Genomic DNA, 16960 nt, shown 5'->3' on the forward strand with positions numbered 1-16960 from the left:
TTTTAAAGTTGGTCCTCCTTTATTTTCATTATCATCATCATCATCATCATCATCATCATCATCATCATCGTAGTTATCATATATTGCTATGACATCATAGTTATCATATATTGAGAGCTCACTCTGTTTCAGAAACTGTGCAAAATGTTTCACCTACCATCTAACGAGCCATTATAGCCAAGTAGTGAAGAATATCAGGAGTTGAATACTTAGTGTTGAATGCCAGTTTCCCCATTTGATAGCAATCTGGCCCCAGTTACTTAAGCTTTCAAAGCCTCAGTTTTCTCATCTATCAAATAAGAATTGTATAAAATAACCTTTCATATAGAACTCTAAATACGTGCTTGGTACAGAGCAAGCACAAATGTCAGCACTTTCATAGTCTCATTAATTATTATGATATCCCAGCAAGAGGGTTTATGGCTGTGTAACAAGCTGAGGTTCAGAGTGGTTAAGCAGCAACCCAGAATCCAACAAATGGCTAAAGAGTGCCAGAGGTAGGATTTAAACCAAGCTTCATCTGACCCACAGAGTCTTAGCCCTTAGCCATTATTCTGTCTTGTTTCACAATTATGGGTATCAGCAGGAGTAATGAGGCCAACACAGCCTTAAGCAGAATGCGGATAGAAAGAAAAACTGAAAACACAGTCATAAAATTTCTGGGAAGGAAATGGAAGCGTGACAGGGTTGCTGCTGGTTCACCTGAAGGGTGTCAGGATTCCAAGCCTGCAGCTATGTGCTGATTTTTGTGGCTCCTTAAATAGGGTAGTAGAATGGGAGCCTCTCTTCTCAAGAAAGCTGAGCTAGGCAGCAGCCCTTCAGGAAAATGTTATTACAGGTCCATGATCTCTTGTTCAAAAATTTTGATTCAGATAGCTCCAAAAACCAAAAGTTTTTCATAATTTATTCAGTGGCAAAACCTTACTGAAAAGATGTGAGCTCTTCATCATCTTTGTGGCCTCACTTGGGATGGATAGTCACATGTTCCTGCAAAAATGTTCATGGGATGATTTACTGAGGTGTCAGCTACTGAGTGACTTTTCTAAATTCTGAAAAATTCTGAATTCTGGGACACATATGGCCCCCCAAGTATTTTGGATATGTGCTTGGAAACCCTTCATCATCTCTGACCATCTTTGCTATTGACCAGAGCAAAGAATACAAACCTGCCAGACTTTATTCACAGAGTGACCTTCATTTGAAGAACCTTTTTCTAAAAGCTCTTCAGAAGACTCCTGCTCCCCACAAGGAAGACTAACAAGCTCCAGGCCGTACACACCTGTCCAGCTCTACCTGGAGGCAGGCCCCGTGATTCTTAGTGGCTACTACTCAATCTATTTCCTAGAATTATGATTTTCAACTCTGTATTATAGAATTTTCTGCCCAGAATGCTGATTCTGGCATGACTTTGTGCTGTTGAAGCTGTGGTTAAAGGTGCAGAAGAGAAACAGGCCCCTCTCCAGCCTCTGGTTCCTTTCCTGGCACCTCTGGGATCAGCAATCATTTGCTCATAGTATTCTCTACATCATGCAAAAGCATAAACTTTATGCATTATGATGAATGTGTATATTTTACATCATCCTCTCTCCTTCACTATTTATTTATTTGTTTGTTTGTTTGTTTGTTTATTATTTTCCCCCTCTTTAATCCTCCCCCTTCACTTTCAACCCTGACCTATGGATGTTGCTGTTTCCCCTTAAGAACTGGATCTCTGAAGGTGGGGCGTCTCCTTCCACATGCTCGCGGCGTGCCTGACGCACCCAGGGCCTGGCACCCCCGGCGCCTGGCATACCCGGGGCCTGGTCCATGGCTCCACCTGGGGCGCGAACCCAGGACCTTCTGTGTATAAGGCAGATGTGCTAACCACTACACTATGGAGCCACCCCCTCCCTATTTATTTAAATGAGACAAAATGCTCAAAGAGATATAGGCCTGGTCTAATTTAAAATTTCAGGTTCAGAGCTGCAAAGAAGAGCTCCAAATAAATAACTATCTCAGCTGAGTCCATTTTCTAACATTCAAAACCCCATCTGGCCACTTTTATGTGGCTCTGAATAGGTGGAGCACCGTTTTATCCTCATTTGTTTAGCTGCACTTTGGCAAATGTCAAGTCCAAGTCTGTGTATTTGGACTGCAGTGGACAAAATGAGGTCAGCAGCCTCCCGATGGGCTTTCTGTCTGGCTGACAGCGCCTTGCCGACCTTCACTCCACTAGGAATTGTGACTCATGGAGAGCATCGACTGAATGAGGCTTCTGGTTGCTTTCTTCTCTTCAGGATAAACTTCAGAGATTGGCCAACACAAAAGACACTCTAGCTCCAGAGCTCACCCTGAGAGTAGACTCAGTGAAGACTTGGAGCATTTCAAGTGAAAGCAGACTAAAAATGTTTCTGTTTGATCACTTCCAAATTATTCTCAAACTTATGGTCTCTCCAGGGCTGTGCCTCATTTACCCCATTCTCATTCATTATCCGTCTTTGGCCAACAAATCATCATTGGTGATTCCTTTTCCAATACATGGATGGGAAGCAGAGAGGAAGGAAAACAAAATTGGTCGCCCTTTTGAGTTAAATTCAGTTTTACAAACAAATTGAGCATCTACTAATGGCCAGGTATTCTGCTTGGTACTAGAGATAAAAGGACTGAGAAGGACAGACCTCAATGATGAACAATTAGCACAAAATACTACAAGAGTACATAAAATATGAGAAAGTCACTCAACTCAGACTTGGTGAGGATGGGGGAGGATCAGGGAAGGCTTCCTAGAGGAGGTGACAGCTATTCTAAGACCTAGAGACTGAACAAGAGTTACTCAGGCAAATGGGTGAGAAGGGATAAAGACATTGTATGAAGATAATAGCTTTATGCAAAGGTCTTGAGGCAAGTACATGGTGTAAATTATATTGCAAATAATTTATTTTTAAATACGTCTGCCTTGACTGAGAGGTGTATGTGTTAGTTTAATCTATATCCTAGGAGTTGTTTGTTAGCAGCTGATCAGGAATACACATTTCAGAGTGTTTTCTAAGTTTTGATAGATTGTAATTGGAAGTCTACACTTAGAGAGGCAGCTTCTAATAAGAGCTTCACAATCTTTGTTTTTTAGCTTTATTGAGATATTGTAGACTTACAACATATGTAACTTTAAGGTGTACAATATGATGATTATACACACGTACACACACACACTTATATGTGTGTGTTGTGTAAGTATACTGCAAAATGATTTCGGCAATAAAAGTTAGTTAACACCTCATCCCCTCACATAATTATCATTTTTTGTATGTGCGGTAATAAAATTTTAAATTCACTTTATTAACAAATTTAAAGTATATAATACAGTAATGTTAATTATAAGCACCATGTACATTAGATCCCTAGAACTTATTCATCTTATACTTGGGAGTTTGTACCCTTTGACCAACATCTCCCTATTCCCCTCCCCCTCTCTAGCCCCTGGCAACCAATATTCTATTTTCTGTTTCTATGAATTCTGCTTTTTCAGATTCCTCATATAACTGATAACATAGAATATTCGTCTTTCTCTGTCTGACTTATTTTATAATGCCCTCAAGGTTCATCCATGTTGTCACAAAGGCTGGATTTTCTTCTTTTTATGACCAAATAATATTCCATTGTGTGCGTGTGTGTATGTGTGTGTATACATATATATCACATTTTCTTTATTTATTCATCCTCTGATGGACATATAGATTGTTTCCATGTCTTGACTATTATGAATAATGCTGCAATAAACATGGAAGTACAAATATCACTCCAAGATAGTGATTTCCTTTTATTTGAATATATACCCAGAAGGGAGATTGCTGGATGATATGGTAGTCCTATTTTTAATTTTATGAGGAACTTACACACTGTTATCCATAGTGGCTGCACTAATTTGCATTCTCACCAATGGCGTATAAGAAAATTTCCTTTTCTCTACATCCTTGCCAACACTTATCTTTTGTCTTTTTGATAACAGCCATTCTAATGGGTGTGAAGTGATATCTCATTGTGGTTTGCATTTCCCTGATGTTGAACATCTTTTCACGTACCTGTTAGCCATTTTCATGTCTTTGGAAAAATACCTATTTAAATTTTTGTCCATTTTTAATTGGATTTATGTTTTGCTATTCGGTGGTATGAGTTCCTTATATATTTTGGATATTATAACTTTATCAGATAGATGTTTTGCAAATATTTTCTCTCATTCCATAGGTTACCTTTGTAACTTGTTAATTGTTTCTTTTGTTGTACAAAAGCTTTTTACTTTGATATTGTCCCACTTGTCTATTTTTGCTTTTTTGTTTGTGCTTTTGATGTCGTTTTCAAAAAATCTTTGCCACGACCAGTGTTAAAGAGTTTTTCCTATGTTTCTTTCTAGTAGTTTTACAGTTTGGGGTATTACGTTGAAATCTTTAATGAACTTTGGCTTAATTTTTGTGAGTAGTAAAAGAAAGGGGTCTAATTTTATTCTTCTGTTTGCAGTTATCCACTTCTCTTAACACCATTTTCGAAAAGATTGTCTTTTCCGCATTGAGTCTTTTTAGCTTCTCTGTCAAATATTAGTTGACCATATATGTGTGTGTTTATTTCTGGGTAGAGCTTTATCTTCCAATAGCAGTAGAGAGTTGGTTCATTTGAATAATAGGTTTAGAAATGATTTTTCATTGGTGAAGTGAACGGTGCAAAAGCTGTGTGGATAGCTAGAAATACGATGCGAGCCCTCCTTGCTTACACAAACAGAGTAAGAATTTTGGAAGCTCAATGGCTCATATCCTTCATAATAGCTCACCAAGCCTGAGACACCATCTGATGTTTGTGCCGCACTTAACAAATGAGGCTGTTGTCCAATTCCGACTAGTAGTTCACATGAATTCTGCCACTAGAACATTGTCTCATCAGGCCAGGTGTATGTCAGACATGGAGCAAAGATGTCATCAAATTTAGAAAAGAAGATTGTGCCTTATTACAGTGCCTGCTTGTTAGTAAATGTTTATATGTATAGCAGAATTTGGTCTGGATCTTTCTTTCTTTCTTTCTTTCTTTCTTTCTTTCTTTCTTTCTTTCTTTCTTTCTTTCTTTCTTTCTTTCTTTCTTTCTCTCTCTCTCTCTTCCTTCCTTTCTTTTTCTTTCTTTCTTCCTTTCTTTCTTTTCTCTTTTTTTTAGTAATTAAAGATTTATTTGAGATATTTTTAAATTACAGTACTTAAATGCTTTTAAATTTTTTTGCATTTAAAAAACTTCTTTATTTTTTATCTGTAAGTATTTGTGTCTTTTTTAAAATTTAATTTTATTATTAGTTTCAAGTATATGGTACATTGGTTAGACATTTCTATAGTTTATGAAGTGATCCCCCTATTTGCTCTTTCTCTCCTCTGGCCCTCCACCTAGCCATCATATTAATGCTGACTGCATTCCCTATGCCGTACTCCCCATCCCATTACCATCTATCAACTACTAATTTGTACTTCTTTAACCCTTCACCCAAGCCTCCCAACTCCTCTCTCCTCTGGCTCACACCCCTTAGCTGGGCAGCCATGGAAATCTATAACCCTTACTTCCCCTTAACTGTGGTATACTATAGATAACCTGCACAAAGAACCTAAGGAGTATAAGCAGCCAAATTGGCTGGAGTCAGTTCTCCGCAGCATGATTCTTTTGTTTGTTTTTAATAGTGCTAGCCATCCTTCCCCACCACTCCAGGCAGGGAGTTAAACAAGGTGGCTCAATTCAACCGAGCAGCAGGAAGGACAGAGTCCCATGGAAAGGAGCCCAGGTTCTACCAGGAAGACATTACCAGTTCTGACAAATCAGGACAATGCAAGGACAAAAATAAGATGACCACTTGGTGAGTGAGATTGCTGAGAGCAGGATGGAAAGGGCTATGAGGCACAGGTTAGGATGAGTGAGTCAGGATTGAGGCTGTGACCAGCAGGTGATTGCAAGAGTATACCTTTGTCCTGGGGCCAGAACATATTGTGTCAGCTTAAAGGAGCCACACACTACTAGAAACCAGTCAAGTATCCATGGCCAAGGTTATCACCTATTGCTTCTCCACTCACCTCCCCCGAGATTCCCGTTCAGCTAATGACATCACCATCCACTTGAGCATCATACTGGGCACCTCCAATATCATCTTTCCAATTTTAATCCATAACCAATTCTAAACACTTCTATCAACTAAATGTCTCCTGACTTCATCCCTGACCACCTTGGTTCTAGCCTTCATCATCTCTCTGTGGCACTGTTGCTGCAGTCCACACTGCAAGAGGCCCCTTGCTGGTCTTCCTGACTGTAATGCCCCCTTCACTCCCGCCTCTCTACTGGACACATTAAAACGCTTTAGAGGGCCCCCATTGTCCTTAGTAGACCAAGTTCCAGAGCATGGTATATTAGAATGGTTTTACCACAAGTGATAGAAACTTAAGTAGGACTACCTTGGGTGAGAAGGGGAAATTTATTGGCTTACATAGCTGAATTATAGGAAATTCAAGGATTGTGCCTCAGGAATTTGAATCAGGGACTCAAATGCCGTTGGAATTTTTTCTCTTTTTCTGTGTATTGTTAACATTATCTCTTTGCTCTTCTCCACAATCCTGGAACACAACCCACGGCCACTTGGAGCTCACATCTACCTAAATAGCTGCACCACTGGAGGCGGAAAGGCCCCTCTTTTTTCCATTCCAATTTGCAAATTATCAAGGAAGGCCTCCTACTGGTCTGGTGGAGATACTGGCTCCATCCCTGGTCTAAGGAATATGGCTGGGATACGGAAGGGAAGTCGTAATTACTGTGTGTCCCTGGTCAGGGGCCAAGAGCATGATATACCATCAACATTGATGAAAATGGATGTCCTTAGATAATCTACCATAGTCCAAATAATTCCCTCCCTGGTCAGCTAACCCCTAGCAGTGTGATATCCTAGGCTCTGGAGTCAGAGAGGTGTTAGTTCAAATCCCAGCTCTCCCCATTAAGTTAATTGTGTGGCCTTGGGCAATGCACATAACCCCCATGAGCCTCGGTTTCCTGATATGTAAAATGGGAAGGAAAGATGATAATATCTATGTAAAAATGTAAGGAGACAGGCATCGAGAGCACTTAGAATGGAGCCAGGCTCATGATGCGAGCTGTCAGCTCTTCCTGCTCCCAGTGGCCCTGGCATGAGTGGGCAGCCTTCAGGAGGCAGCTGGGCCAACAGAATGAGATCAGAAGTAATCAGAGGAACAGACTGACCTGATTCACAGCACTCCAGTGAAGTGACCCATCTGACACCCCAGAGAAGACAGTGCCAGGAAGAGGAGTTGCTTGGCACATGATATTCTCCAAAAGCAAGGTAGAGGGGTCCTTTCAACATGCCCTGTCTCCCTGCAGAAGAGGATAGTTGGAAGAAGGCACTTCTCCAGCTCTGTGGTTATAACGCCGCCAGCCTTGCAGGTCACAGCCTGGAATCATCTCTTTATTAAATAATAATTAAGAGGACCCTGTGAAGGGAATCTGTGTATAATTACCTGACTCATTAAGCTGCCCAGTCCAAACCAGGAGGCTGTTTCTCTCCAGTGGCCACACTCTGGGGCAATTTTCATGCTTCTGGAAGCAGCAAGTGGAGTCTCACTTTCATGGGGGCTATGACTCAAGGTCGTGGGTTTAAGTATACATATCCCTGAAGAAGGCTCTGGCCAGGCGTTCGATTTGAAGGGCGAGGCTTCCCCTCTCCCGTACCGCAAGAGCTAAATTGGTCTTTAACAGAGAGCACAGGGAAGGGCTGAGAGATCAGCTGAGCAAGGAGTCAGCTCATTAGTAGCTTCCACAGAGGCGTTGAAATGAAGCAAGTTAAAAGCATATTAGTTTACATGAGGGGAGGTGCCTAGGTAGGAAGAAAATGTAGTCATTATGTAACAAAGCGTAATTTGATAATTAATGAGGAAGTTGCCAGTATAATCTTGAGGGAGTCCTAGGAAAGGAAGAAATCTGTTTTTATTAGGGAGCACACAGGATAAAAAGTTATTGGAATGCAGACAATTCGCTAACAAGGTCTGGTGGCAAGTTGGGACAATCTTTCTATCTCATCTGTGTTTTGTCTTGATTTGCCCAGACCCACTACCTCTCCTAATGGAAATACAGAGATGAGCAGAGAACACTGAAGGGAGTTGTGAAGCAAGCCCAGGTTTCTTTCTGCTTCTTAGAAGGGCAAGCCAGTGCCTCTGCCACGCTTCTCAGGAATGGCAGGCAGACATAAGCCTAACCGGCTCCCTGGTGGGTCAGCCAGGCTCCTGCTGCTGCAAGGCCACCAGGGCTGTGCAGAATCCCAGTCGGCCAGAAAAGGAGTCCTAGGGGAAGGCCTACACAGGCGCCCATGGCACAGTGGTTAAGGCAGGGCTCTGGAGCCAGAATGCCTGGGTTCAGCTTTCCACTAGGTGACACAACTGTGCGTGACCTCAGGCAAGCTACTCGAGCTCTCTGAGCTTCAGTTCCTCATGTGAAACGGGACAGTAATTGTGCCTATCTCATAAGGTCATTATGAGGGTTAAATGAGTCATTCTATGTGAAGGATTCACAGTAGTGCCTGGCACTGAATGTCTGCTCAACAAATGTTAGCTCTTATCTGGAACTTAGCTGTCCAACACGGTGATCACTAACTACGTGTGGCTATTGAACAATAGAAAAGTGGCTAGTTTGGGTTGATAGGTGCTTTAGGAATGAAATACACACAGATTTAAAAAATCTATAAGAAAAAGAAAATATGATGTCATCGATAGTTTTTATAAATTGATTATATGTTGAAATGAGGGCATTTTGGATATGTTAGATTAAACATATACTATTAAAATTAATTGTATCTGTGCCTTTTAATTTTTTTATTTTGGTAAAAAGACACACAACAAAAGTTATCATCTTAACCATTTTTAAGTGTACAGTTTAGCGGTGTTAAGGATATTCGCATTGTATGATACAAACGGATCTCCAGAATTTTTCCAACTTGCGAATCTGAAATTCTTTACCCATCAAATAACAGCCCCCTTTCTCCTTCTCCCACCAGTATTTGGCAGCCACCCTTCTACTTTATGTTTCTAAGAATTTGACTACTTTACATGACTTATATTAAGTGAAATTAATAGTATTTGTCTTTTTGTGACTAGCTTATTTTACTTAGCATAATGTCGAGATTCACCCATGCTGTAGCATGTGACAGGATTTTTTTCCTTTTCAAGGATGCACAATATTTCATCCTTTATATTTTGTTTAAGGAGGCTACTAGAAAACACAATTTTTGTGGCTTGTATTACATTTCTGTTGGAGGGTGCTGGTCTAGAGCCAGTGGTTCTCAATCACATTAGTCTCAATTCCTCCTTATAATGATTAATTTATAACACCCTCTTTACTCTCCTGAAATAGAAGTTATACATACTATAACTCAACTACATGCATAATTTAAAAAAAAAATCAATATAATGGCCTAACTGTAACATAAAAGATAAAGGAAAGGAATCTATAGTTAAAAATGTATTTCAATCAATGGTTAGACATGTGTGCTTGAAGACAAAATGATCAAATGCTTGAATGCACCATTAATGGTTAGCTTTTAATGCAAAGTAACAGCTCAGATTCTAGGAGTGATAGTGCTATCAGAGATGTGATTTTCTGAAATGAAACAACTCAGTCAAGTTCCAACAAAACAAAGTATGATTTTTTTTATTTATATGGTTACATTCTTGTGAAACTAAGTATAAATTTAAATGGAGTAAAATATATATATACAAAGAAACTATAATTAGATTCTAGGTTCAGAGACTTATATATAGATTTTTCACCTAAATGAATGTCCAATAAGATATTTAGAAATCAGGAGTACCCTAGAGTTTTTTCATTGTTTATAACTGTCCAATGTGTTATAGGACATCTCATATTCCTATACACCTTGTATGCCTAATGAAGACCAGTAGCATCCTCCAGTCTCTGAGTCAATCAGAAGGATCCCCTTTATTTTCCAGTGCTTTGCCTCAGAGGAAGCAGAGCCTCACTGAGAATCACTGATATTGTATTGTGAGGAACACAGGGTGGTCCTTGCCTGGCGGTCCAATCCATGGCCTTCAGTACCTCAGTATGAGGCTAGCTCTCCAGTTCAGCACTGACCATTCTACAACACAGTCAGAAGCCTAGACCACACTTCTTCCAGAATCTCAAACACAACAGACTCAGCATCTTTCCCATGCCCTCACTTGACATCCAGGATTCAATGTCACCCATGTTTTCTCAGAATCAGAAACTTCTTTTCCTCTCCCTCCACTCCTGACCTTCACATGTGGAAGACTCACTAAAGCCTCTTCTTTCTTTGCCCATTGTCTTGCTCAGATGCCCTGTTTTTAGCTCACCGCTTCTTCCTTTTATCTCCAGGTTCTCAGTGGTTCCTCACTGCTCTCTCCAACTCTAATCTTCACTCCCCTGACAGACATCTTAACCCCATATTGGGTTTCTATCCAAGTTTCACCCTTTATTAGCTGCTCATGGGCAATATGTTTGCCTCTATGTATCTCCTTCCTCATCTATTAAATGGAATCGCGACGCTTACCTTGTAGTGCTGTTACAGAGAATAAATGAGAATGTGCCTGTAAGACACCCAGCACTAGCTGAGAACATAGGACAAAATAAGCAAATGCTGGTTCTGTAAACCCTATTTTCTCTTTTTTGGCCCATTCCTTTTCTCTGGGCACCAAGCCAAATATTTGCCCATATCTCATGTCATTCCAGCAAGGCAATTGTTCCAGAACAGACCACGAGGAGAGCTAAAATAGATCTTTTCCACATAAACATCAAGTATCTCTTCCAAATAAACATCAGGCAAATTTTTTTAATACACCAATTTGAAGAAGTGTCCAGTTGATACCAGCCCAGAGGACCTCGTGTCTTCATCTGGGTTTTGACACTTCTGTTTTCAGGCTGTTGTTCCCAGTCCCCAGGGCCCACTGGCTCTGGGGAAATTTTCCTGCTCTGCTGTCCTTGACCATCCTTCTCTTCATGGAAGTTTTGGAATGCCCACCAAAACACACATCTGATAAACTTCTCATTTAGGTAGCTTTTTCTCCCAGTGAAATGAAGAAGCAGGAGCAGCGTCTTCTGCTTCTTCCCATCCTTCAGAGCCCATGATGCAGCCATGTGAGGAGATATGAATAAAATGTGACATGAATGAAGGATAAAAAGAAATGTTAACAGATTAAGGAAGACATTTTGGAATTGGGGGATGGAAGAGGTTATGAGTGCACTTTCTATGAGATGGGTTGGCATGATTCTTATGGGAGGGGCGGGAGGTGGTCCTATGGTTCCATGACACTGCTTTCATAAGGAATTTTGTTTTCTCCAAGACACGTGCTGGATTCTCAAAAGAATGTATCTTCCACTGGGCAGAATTTGACACAAATTATCAGATATAGGTCAAAATTAGGTCTCTTCTAACTAAAAAGTTGAAGACCACAATACCTTAAGGAGGTGGACTTTATCAACCAATGGTTCTCCCCAGCAGCTGAAGAGCAAATCATTTTGGCATGAAAACACAAGCATCCTAAAAATTTTCTTAAAGAAAAAGAGCTCATTTCTAAAGTTGTTTCTTCCAAAGACAGAACCTACTTAAACCAAAGTTTAACTTTTCTGAAGTTCAAGTTCATTTATTCTTTGCATATACAACTTCGGCAGGCTTCTTTATTTCTAAGAACAAAGGCTTGTTAAAAAGAGGAAGTCTCTAAAGTCTTCTTGGACATCAAATATTTCTTCAGAGGAAACACTTTGATGAGTTATGTGTAAATGAGTAAGAAACATGTGGATTAGATTTCTTATATAATACACATGAAGTTAAGAACTAGGGAAATCTTTTTGGAAAATATGGTTTGGATTTGGTTCTGCCTACTCCACAAACATGGATTAAGTTAAAGAATATGGATTTTCCTTGTGTCTCGCTCCCCACCTTCAGCCTGTGGCATTAGCAATCATTCTTTCTAAAGAGTTAATATCAGATAGTACAGGCCAGGGAGGATTTTTAAATAGAGAATTCATAGATTACTAATGTTTAAGAACCAAATCATTTTTGTAACACATTCGCTTCCCACTAGACTGGTTTTAAAGCATTTTTCAGAAACATCTCTTTGTTAGCTAAAGCAGCTCACTAGCCAAGAGGAACCCTAACCCCTGTGTTTAGGTGAACTGAAAACACCTCCCTCTGGTAACCAGATACTGTAGCTGGTAATCCCATTTCAAGGAGACTTTTTCCTAAACTGGGGTAGACGATTTTACCAGTTGTAGTTTCGCTGTGACATTATGCATACACCACAAATTGAACTCAATTGAGTATGTTTTCTTTAGTCAGCACATGTTTTCAAACAGTACAGATAAGGGATCAAATAGGATTAGGGACGTGAAAGCAGTTGACCGTGTATGTAGCACATCGAAGATGCTCATTATATGTTGGTTCTGTCTGAAAATTCTGAAAGCAGACTCCTATTACTTCTGAGGATAGGAATTGCTCATCCTACACAGCCCTGGTAAGGGGTGGGCCTGGTTAAAGGACCAGGCAGCCCTGCTTCCCTGGCACTAACCCATGCTGAGCAAACAAGGCTCCATCCAGGGGATTTGAAACTGGGTTACAGAGATTTCTATTGTTTGGCACTGGGGCTGGATAGAACGTAGAGTAAGCCCCAGAATAGCCACTTTCTCCTTGTGTACAGAGAAAGCCTGGCCATAAAGAGGAAAGGGAATGAAGCAGAAACAGAGCAAATAGAGATGAGCAGCTGTACCCTCCTCCTGCAAGCCAGCAGGAGATCCTATCAGTTCTGCCTCCCAAGTAGCAGTTATTTTTTTAACAGCTTTATTAAGCTATCATTCAGATACTACACAATTCACCCATTTAAAGTACACAATCCAATGGTTTTTAGTACATTCACAGAAACATGCAACCGTCATCGTGGTCAATTTTAGAACATTTTCATCACTTCAATATCCGCCCCCCGACCCGCTGCCACATTTAGCTATCACCTCTCCTCCCATCACCCCTTACCTCCAGTCAAAGGCAATCACTGATTTATTTTATATCTCTATAGATTTTCCTACTCTGGACTTTTATGTGATAGAATCATAAATTCGCGGCTTCTTGTGATTGGCTTTCATTTAGCATGTTTTTCAGATTTATCCACATTGTAACATATATCAGTACTTCATTCCTTTTTATGGCTGAATAATATTCCACTGTATGGATATACCACCTTTGTTTATCTATTTGTCAATTGACAGGCATTTGGGTCATTTTCACCTTTTAACTATTATGAATAGCGCTGTTATGAACATTCATGCTCCTCAAGTATGTCTTGAGTCTGGCTTTCTCTCTACCACCCCTGTGGCCTAAACCACTGTCCGTAAGAATCTTATATCCCCATCCTTCCCCTGCTCCGATCCACTCTCCACCTGACTGCCATAAGGAACTTTTAGAAATGTAACTCTCATAATGTCACTCCCTAGTTTAAAATTTGTGAATGGGTTTCTTTTGTGCTAGAAAAAAATCCATTCCGTGATCAATAAGGCTCTGTGTGTTCTGGTGCCTGCTCTTATACTTCTTTCCATCTGCTACACTCCTCATCACTCACCTCCCTCCAGGCTCATGATCTTCTCTCACTTTTATAACACGCTGTCCTCTTTGCCTTGAATTTAATGTGGCTGTCACATCAATGCAGCTTCAGCGTGGCCTCCTCAGAGGAGCAGTCAATGATCATCTGGAGCAAAGTTGGGCCCCACCCCAATCCTGCCCCTATTGTGTTCTTTCTTACAGGGCTTGCTTTTTCCTTCACACAATTTATGGAATTTGGAATTTCTTGTTTGTTTAATTGTTTTTCACTCATCTTTCCCAGTATAAAGTCTGTTTTATTTACAGTTGTATTCACAAAGCCTAGAACAGCAGTGCCTGCTGTTGACAGAATGAACGTGGGTTCCGTAGGGATGAAGAGAGGGCCTTTGGTTCTTGACTCCAGTTTCTGTTTCTAGTCTTTCCTGAGGCCTCACCTTGGGTACCATGAGACACCCAACTCTGTGTTCTTATAATAAACTCCTCTCTTCTTTTGAGCAAGTTTGAGTGGGTTTTGTTCTTTACGACTCAACAGTCCATGACTAACAACTTTTTCTGTCCACTGTTCATTGGTCTCCTTTCAAAACTGCCATTTTTGGTCGTGAATTGCTTTTAACTTGCTTCTTTGTCTCTCCAAATATATTTTCCCAAATCTCTCCTTCCATCTTTCCAAACTCTTAACTTCTGTATCCCTGTAAAAACATGTCTATATCTGTACACCTGTGTTCATAGCAGCATTATTAACAATAGCAACCCAAGTGTTTCCATCAATGGACGAATGGATAAACAAAATGTGATACACACACAGACACACAATAAAATAATATTCACCCTTAAAAAGGAAGAAATCCTATCACATGCTACAACATGAATGAATCTTGAGTACATTATGCTAATTGAAATAATCAGTCACAAAAAAAATACTGTATGATTCCATTTATATGAGGTATCTAAATTAATTAATCTCATAAAAACATAAAGCAGAATGGTGGTTCAGGAGCTAGAGGAAAGGGGTAATGGGGACTTGTTTAATGAGTTTTAATTTTCCAAGATGAAAAAGTTTTGGAGATCTGTTATACAAAACTTTACACTTAAAATGATTAAGATAGTAAATTTTATGTTATGCATTTTGTTTGTTTATTTGTTTTTACAACAATTAAAAAACTTTTTTAAAAAGCTTGTCTACTTCATTCTCCTCCCCTTCCTTTCTTCTCTCCTTTCTTCCCTTCCTGGTCAAGTATCTTTAAGTCCAGGCCATGGCACATGCTGGCACTAACCGGGGTTCAGGCTCTGTCTAGGGATTCTCACGGGACCCCAGAGCCTGCCCATTGGACATTCCCTCTTCTGCAGAACACAACAACCAGAGGCAGGGCCATTTCCCAAGTGGCCACAGCTGGAAGTCCTCCTGGTCTCTCCCACATGAGCTGACTGCATGTCAGATGTTCCTCATGAGGCGGTAGACTAGCTCTGGCCTTGTCATAGATTTCCTGGCCAAGGCTACATCACCCCCACTTCAATGTCTCTATTCTTCTTTATGTCCAGTTTATTCCTCTTTGCCCCAATCATGAATGCTGAAGAAACTAGGATAACAAACTTAGTAAGCTTTGAGGCATGATCACCAAGAACACTGTTTAAGAGAAAATATTTTTGAATAAGTAGGTACAGGAAGAACCATGTTATCCCTAAGCCTCTTATTATGTAAACTGTCACTCTGACAGAAACTACTAAAATAATGATATTTGACATTTATTGTACACTTACTATTTTACTGAGGATTTAAAAAATCCTGTTCATTTAATCTCGTAAAGCTATCATCGCTATCTCTATTTTGCAGATGAGGAAATGAAGGCCCAGATAGTAACTTCCTCAAGGTCACATGGCCAAGAACTAGAAACGAATTTGGGACACATGCCTATGCGAGTCCAGAATGTGAACGTGTAGTTACTAGACCACATATACCGCTCTTACCAGTCCATCAACATTTATTAAGTGCCCACTGAGGACGAATCCTTGAACTAGGCTATAATGGGTCCTTGAAGTAGGAAAGAGAGAACTCATACATAGGTAATGGCCGAAGAGTAATTTTAAATAAGTCCACATTAGGATCTCTTCAATATAAATTAATGAGAATTGAATATATATGACTTGACTATGAATGGGATAGAACAATAAACCATCTAGCTGAGTCCAAATCATGGGATCTCAGAGTGGGAGAGATCCAGGGATCATCAAATCCCATCTCCCCCCTGAAGCAGAGATCTCTTCTATAGAATCTGTGATAGTTCTCTCAATTTAAAGGCAGCTGAACCAGTTCTTTTGTTTTCCAGATTTTGATGACCACACAGCTCCCACTGTTCCTCAGCCAAATCCATCTCCCTCAGGGAAATTCTCCCAGTGGTCCCCGTTTCTCCCTTGATCTACATCAAACAGATCGCCTTTCTCATCGCCACGATGGCCCTTCTTCACACAGAGAAAGGGGAGAGAAGCGCACACTGACCACCAGCTCAGATCTAGGAACGCCACAGTAACCCCACTAAACAGGGAGGTTACCTAAAGGGCCCCGAAGCTAAGATATGTTAAGAAATTCGACCAAAGCCACACAGCCTAGAAGTACTAGAGCAGAGATTTGAGCACAAATGCACCTCTGTTCTGCTATACTACACTCCCTTCCCAAATCGGTTATCAACGTGCCCCTTGTCTTCTCTTTTATAGGTCATCTCAATATTCCCGTTTTTTCAGACTTCTCTCCTCAGACCACATGTTCTCCAGAATCTCCTGATGTTGGTCATTCTCTGACAATGCTCCAATTTGTCAATGTCCCTCTCAAAATGCGACATTGTCTCCTTGTTTCCTCTGCCTGAATGTGTGTGCTACAGGGTGAAGATTATGTCATGCGGGCTCTTTGCCATGGAGGCCACAACCTCCTTGAATGGTTTGGGAGTCAGACGCTGGACTGCAGAGACATCATCTGGGAGCAACTCTCTTTGAATCAGAAAGGAGGTGAAAATGTGCTATTTTGTGTCATTTCCTCGGCCATGTTTTAGTACAGTCCAGTCTTCTGGCTTCAATCAGCAGAAGAGACCAGTAGGCTGACTACGGGCTTGTAATCTTGCAGAATGGCAGGCTGGCCTCTCCCTGCAGCTGAGTGAGTGATTCATTTTGGGCTCAGTTAACCCCAGAGAGAAATCAGATTCACATAAACGCTTGCCTGGTAACAGCGGATGTTGCACAGGGGGGTGGCTTTCTTGAGGAAACACATTTTTTAAAAGTACATACGTGCTTTATTCAGGGGATAAAATGTTTTACTCAATGGTCTGTCATTGCTTGTGGTGAGCAGATGTGAGAGGGAAGAACATT

The 16960-nt window shown here is 40.6% G+C and overlaps 1 non-coding gene across 1 annotated transcript; it reads right to left on the minus strand.

Annotated features, from left to right (window-relative positions):
- Window positions 1–1807: 1807 nt before the first annotated feature.
- Window positions 1808–1881, minus strand: TRNAI-UAU (transfer RNA isoleucine (anticodon UAU)). Its single transcript has one exon. It is a non-coding gene; the product is annotated as a tRNA-Ile (tRNA).
- Window positions 1882–16960: the final 15079 nt, after the last annotated feature.

The sequence above is a fragment of the Pteropus medius genome, unplaced genomic scaffold (genome assembly GCF_902729225.1).
Source record: "Pteropus medius unplaced genomic scaffold, Ma_sr-lr_union100, whole genome shotgun sequence".
In the NCBI taxonomy this organism is placed as follows: Eukaryota; Metazoa; Chordata; class Mammalia; order Chiroptera; family Pteropodidae; genus Pteropus; species Pteropus medius.